Consider the following 6182-nt stretch of genomic DNA (forward strand, 5'->3'; position numbering starts at 1 on the left):
CAACTGGCTATGTTTCAAAGTCAGTAACCTCCAACTTGTCAGGGAGGATTGTGGTTAATGCTGCGAAAGACATGTGCTGAAAGGTTTCTAGTTGCCCCTAAATTCCTGAATTTCTAGTCAGGATATCATACCACACATGTGCAAAACAGAAAAGTCTGGTAAATTTTAAATGGTTCCTGCTGTAAGTAAACTCAATATATAAAATTTTAACTTATAAAATCAATACATTAGGAGGTAATCATCCATATCAAAAAAGAATTAACTTCAACCTCTTTTTAAGTAAATTTTTTCCTATTCAGATATTAGGTTGAATCACACAAAATTGCCAGTTTTTTACTATTTTGACCAAATAAAACCAAAATCCTGGCAATCCCGTGTGGTTCAATCTATACATTTCATTACTAGAAAAATTTTAAGGGAGAACTAGGAATCCCTACAAGTTCAAAATAACAGAAATAGAGATTTTTAAAGCACTTCCCAAATAACAATTCACAGTCAACAGGAAAACATTTTGTCCAACGATTTCAATTTTGATCTACATAATTTTTCAGTAACATACCTATACCCTGTTTTAATCTGAGTATTATAGGATGTAGTCAGTGATCACCAAGAATTTGGGGAATAAATTTGGCAATGCCTAAAATAATAGTAATAAACTCCACATTTATATATTTCCACATTTCAAAGTAGCTTTAATTGAAATCAGTCATTAAGCTACATCCCTAAATCTTTTGTGAAACTAAAACAAAGATGGAAGAAGGGGGGGGGGGAGGAAAGATGGACTAATTTTGATTATCAGAATTTACACATCCAAATGAGGCTTGCGTTCAAAGGCGTCCCCATGGAACACTATGTATCTCTTCCCAGGTGGCACTATCATATTGCTTGGAATGTTTCCGGAATTACTCTCGGAACTGCCTTCAAATCTGCATAAGAAAACCAGTATATTACTCAATAGTCCTATTTGTCCTTTTCCTTCTTGCTTTCAAATTCCAAACTGGGGTCGACCACTATTAACCTTATTTCACAAACGTGGATCCAATTGGTTTTGGGTTATTTGCTAAATAATACATCACCTGCCCAAACCCGTAGAACGTACAACACCAAGAGTGAGCCCTAATGTAAATTACGGACTTTGGATGATGATGATGTTCAATACAGGCTTATCAACCATGACAAACGTACCCCCTGGCGAAGAATGTTGCAAACGGCGGAGGCTGTGCACGTGTGAAGGCAGTGGGTATATGGGAAATCTCCACACCTCAACTGCGCCGTGAACCTAAAGGTGCTCTAAAAATGGCAAAAATCTTAATTTTAAAAAAATGACATAGGAATAAAATTAAAAACCACTCTTAGGAATGGGACATTTGTGTACACTGAGGATACCCATGTGCCCACATTCCCTGGTTGTCCCCTTATCCCTCTTCTCCACCATCAGTACCCTCCACCCTCCGAGGAGAAAAAACAGGTGTGTTGTCTTTAAACCAAGGCGATTAGGAATGAGCCGCTGGGGAATGTCCCTAGGGTGGCCAGCCCCAGTCCCACCTAGTGGCTTTGGTGTCTTCCTTCACTTTCTGCCTCTACTGACGCATGGGCACACTGCGCAGCGTGATGGATTCGTGAGGGAGCCTCTCCACGTGAGAATAACTGCCAACGTTTTCAGAGTTTACTTGAACAATTACAATGACCCATAAGCGAAAAATATTTCTTACGTCCAAGTCAAAGCAAGTGGATGTTCTCTTTGGGGATAAAGGCTAAGAGGTAGAGCTCCTCTCGCGGACAGAGAGAGGCGAAGGAGGCCATCCCATCCCTGCGTGCGAAGGGCGTGAGGGACCTGGGGTCTAGGGGACCCTGGCAGGCCCGGCCCGGGCCTTTGAGACGCGAGGCTTAGCGTTCTCGTCCGCCGCCAGGACCCCTCCAGCGCGCTTACCCGCGCGGTGGCCGCGACACTTTTATAGACGCGCGGGGAAGCTGTCCAATGAGCTCAGCCCTCTCTGGGGCGCCCTCCGTGTTCCACCAATCAGGCGCTGCTACGCAAGCCCGAAGCTGATTGGTCAGACTCCAGGGGGCGGGGTCGGGGAAACACTGGGGCGGGCCCCAGGTGGGAACGCTCTCGCGGCGCCTGGAGGAGGGAGACTGGTGGTGAATGCGCGCTGTTCCAGTTAGCGTAGGGGCCCTCAATCAGGGGGTTCTGTGGGGCGACGAGAGCGGTTTCAGGGGAACCCGAGGAAGAGAGAGCCCCCTGGCCGGGTGCTGGGATGTGGGAAGGGCCCGCGGGCCCCACTCCTGGCTGAGATGTCCTACACCAAGTCTCCGGCTTGCTCCCTGAGACAGGGAAACGAAACAACCCAATAGTTACTTCTGATAATAATAACAATCGTCCCTGGGAGGGGACAGTTGCAGCAGGTCATCTGAAAGTCTGTGATTGTGTGGGCTCGGAGAAGTTTTCCGAGTTGAAGAAGGAAATGCTTGTTTGTTTGTTTTTCAAAGGAGGAAAATACTGTCAGCAAAAAAGTGAAGGCAGTCAGCTGATTGATGTTCTGCAGGCCATTGAGACCTCCTAAAAGGAACGAGGGCTTCAGGAAGAAAGGTTGGACAAAGATAACGGGGGATAACAAAGTGGAAAGAAAAGGGAAGTATTTGAAAACTCTAGAAGAAGAAAGGGAACAGATGAGTCGGAAAAAAAAAAAAATAGAAGAAAAGGAAAGTCTCTCAGCCTCTGCTCGGTGGGTACCTCACCGTGTTTTCTGGCCCGTCCTCAGGATACCTGAAAAAAGAAAAAAGAAAAAAAAAAAGCTGCTTACTTATGGAGTGAGTTGAGGCTGATCTAAGTTAGTGCTGCCCCTGAAAATCCAGGAGGTGTGTTTGTCAGGCTCAGGGTTGAGTCAGGAGGACCCAAGCATGCCTGGGTGACCCGGCAAGAATTCTCATCCATCAACATTCAGAGTGTGTACCGTACTGTCCTCAAGAAGCTTCAGAACAATCTCAGAACACGGTCAATCCTTTATTAGATTCACTTCAGTTTCTCCCATCAAAGGCACCTGCCAAGTGGCACTGTGCTTCTAAGCCCTGCAGACCTTGTCCTTCTTCCGAAAGCATCCTGTTCTGGGAGGAATAACAATGATGGATTTTTTTTTTAAAGCTCCGCATGTGTGACATTTTTGTACTTTGCAAAGTACACTCACCCACTCCCTTCTCTTCTGACACTGTGTCTCCCCAGATGTCCCGTTCCTGCGGAGGCTTTGTGTCCGTTCCCCCCAAGTCGCATCCCCTGGCTCACATCCTTATATTGTTTTCACTGCTTCTCCAAGCTTGTTTCTGATTTCCACAGAGGCTGCTGTAATTCTGAGCTTGCTATACATAAAATTACTTTTCCAGGAACATTATTCGTGAAAGGAAAGATCCCTCTTTTCCATTATGGAGATACACCAGTGCTACTTACCTTTTCGTCCTCTCTTAGGAAACCAGCTTTGCTATAATTAACTTTCACTTCCTTGAGCAGCTCTGCCCAGTCACTTCTTCATTTGTTCCTCAGGAATTTCTTGGTTCATTTCTGAATCTCAAGAGGCTGGGGCCTGTCTTCATTAGGAGTCTAGCATCTCGTTCTTTACAGAGCTCTCAAATTGGATATCAGAGCACAGAGCGCTAGAAACAGCAGGCTGGCTCTCTTTAATTTTCTAACAACTAATGTGACAGCTGTCTAGCTTCTAGTGTTTCCTGACTCTTCCTTTCCCCTCTCCATGCAGCTGACCCACCTTACTGATGTCATTCTGTTAGTATTTAGATGAATTATGCTGCAGGTTTTCAAGCCAGTTGAGGATACAAGGAAGACCGTTAATGTCTAGACCTCAGGTCTATTGGCCTTAGATCCTAGTATCATTTCCCCACATAGACAGGTTGGTGGCGCTGTTCTTTGATTTCACCCCGTATCCATGTAAATGGCTCTCTGCCTGCTAAGCCTTCAGGAGGAAAGAATCGAATAGGAATTACCTTCCCCAACTCCAGCTCTTCCGTCCTTTTCTTAAATGTCCAATATTCTGGACTCCCCCCCCCACACACACACACACACTTATTCCTGAATCAGTATATTCTGAGTGTTTGGAAGTGAAAGCCTTCCCTTAAAAGCACCTGGTCAGGAGACACAGCTGCATAGGGCAGACTACTCTAGAAACAATAGGGTACCCAGAGGAAGCCCCCGAAGTTCACAGACAGGTCTGTACCCCATGTCCTAAGCCGAGTGCAGGTTTGAGGGAGACTGTGCACACAAGGGGTCATGAGCACAGGTCCCACCTGTGGCACCTGCTGTCTGGGAGACTCTAAGGGACTTACTCAGCCTCCACCTCTTTGTCTGTAAAAGGGGCAGAATGGAACCAACTTCATAGGTTGCTGTGAAACTTAAATAGGTCAGTCATATAAAGTGCTTAAAACACGACCTGGAATTGGAAGTGCTCCATACGTATTAAGTGTCGTTATCATAAAGCCATGATCCCACACCCACAACGGTGTGCCGCCCCCCGTGAGCGTCTCTGACAGAATCGTTCTCCGGGTTCGGACAGTGAGGCGTGGGACTTCTCACACGTCTTCTTTTTGTCGACACCAAATGAACAAACCTTTTAGAATCTCTGAAAGTAAGAAAGAGAGTTTTATTTCAGCCCAAGTTAGGACAGCTGCCCGGAAAACACATTCTTCACAAGAAGGAAAATGCTCTGGAACATCAAGAGTTTTTAGGGGGTTATAGCCTTTTCACATCTTGGAGAAGCTCAAAAGACTAGAGATTAGCATCTAGGCAGGAGTCATGGGTTTTATCATCAAGGAAAGCAGGGAGCGGGAGCCGTGATCGCTATTTCAAGGACAAGATGGTTTTCCTCTGGGCTACTCTTCACAAAGCAGATGTACAATGCATGCATGGTGGGGCCGGAAATCAGGCTTTGGGTTTGAACGAAGTTTACATACAGTCATGTTGACTTAGAAAGACATCTAAAACGGCTTCCCTTGTATAGATCAGGCCTCTAAAGAGGTTGTTTTTTTTTTTCTCTCTCTCACTACTTTCTTGCCGTAGGAGGTACTTGGTGTCCAGAAAGCTTTTGCTTAAACTGTAGGGAAAGCATCGGAATCCGTTTTCATTTCTACTACAGTACAAGGGTGCATATGAATCGTCACCACTGATGCTGGAAATTCCCCGACACGAGTTCCTCTGTGACCTATCAGCAGCAGCAAAGACATGCACGCGTCCCCCATTTGCTCCACCGTAGCCGTCGGTGTTCCACGACCAGATGCTCCAGTGCAGCCAAGGGCGCGGTGGACGTAAAAAAATCAGTGCCCTGAGAGCCACCACTGAAATTAAGTGTTGTTTGTGGGCACCAGTCAAGTGACTTTCTAAGGGGCGTGGTAACAGGAACTACCAAGCGAATGAGGTGGAGCGTTTGACGGGAAGTGACACAGTGGCCACACGGTGGCGCAGGATGATGAGCGACTGACTCCGTTCTGCACGAGGGCCCATCACTGATGCCCTTGAAAGCTCTCTTTGCAAACACTCGTGTCTTCTTCCGCATTCCACAATCTGTGGCCTTTTCCCCGCAGTCCCTCTTTCCTTTCGTAATGTCGCGGTTCCCATGATTACGATGGTGGATTCCTTTTCTCCGGGTTGACCCTGATTGCTGGCCTGTCCTCGGCAACCCCCTGCTTCTGGAAAGCGGTTCCTCCAGTGAAATCTGCAAGACCAGTGGAAGCTGAGCAAGGCAGGGGGCAGCCCGATCCCCCCTCCCCCTCCCCCCCATTTCACCCATCAGGTTGGGGTCTGGGAGTGCCGCTTAAAGCTGCTGGCATGCTTTATGTCACCTTCACAAATTTCCTGAGTGGCGTCACCCTCAGTTTTTCAGATGATATGATCTTTTACAGAGGACAGAGATGTGGGCATTGAAATTGGGAGAGAACCACCAAACCACCAGGGGCCTTCTCTGCAAAGCCCTGGGTACTGTCCCACTCTGGAAGGAGGCAACCCTACATGGCACCCCGAACTCTGCCTTGATTGTCCCCATATCTGGGTGGATGAGGAGCCCCCCGGGAGGCTCGGACATCTCGAATGGAGAGTTATCTTCTTCCCCGTCTTCCTCAAAATGAAGCCTGTTGTAGAAAGTCCCCGCTGGCTCCAGGAACACGTCAGCCACCACACCTTTGCCGTC

At 47.1% G+C, this 6182-nt stretch overlaps 1 long non-coding RNA gene across 2 annotated transcripts; it reads right to left on the reverse strand.

Annotated features, from left to right (window-relative positions):
* Positions 1–766: 766 nt before the first annotated feature.
* LOC109276707 (uncharacterized) lies at positions 767–1938 on the reverse strand. 2 transcript variants are annotated; one of them, XR_008424757.1, is made up of 3 exons: positions 1713–1938; positions 1186–1290; positions 767–926 (listed from the first exon to the last, which is right to left on the reverse strand). It is a non-coding gene; the product is annotated as an uncharacterized LOC109276707 (long non-coding RNA). The 2 variants fall into 2 exon arrangements; XR_002084808.2 differs by having other exon boundaries at positions 1546–1938.
* Between the last annotated feature and the right edge of the window lie 4244 nt (positions 1939–6182).

This window comes from Panthera pardus, unplaced genomic scaffold (assembly GCF_024362965.1).
Source record: "Panthera pardus isolate Hobbes unplaced genomic scaffold, ASM2436296v1 HiC_scaffold_21, whole genome shotgun sequence".
NCBI lineage: Eukaryota > Metazoa > Chordata > Mammalia > Carnivora > Felidae > Panthera > Panthera pardus.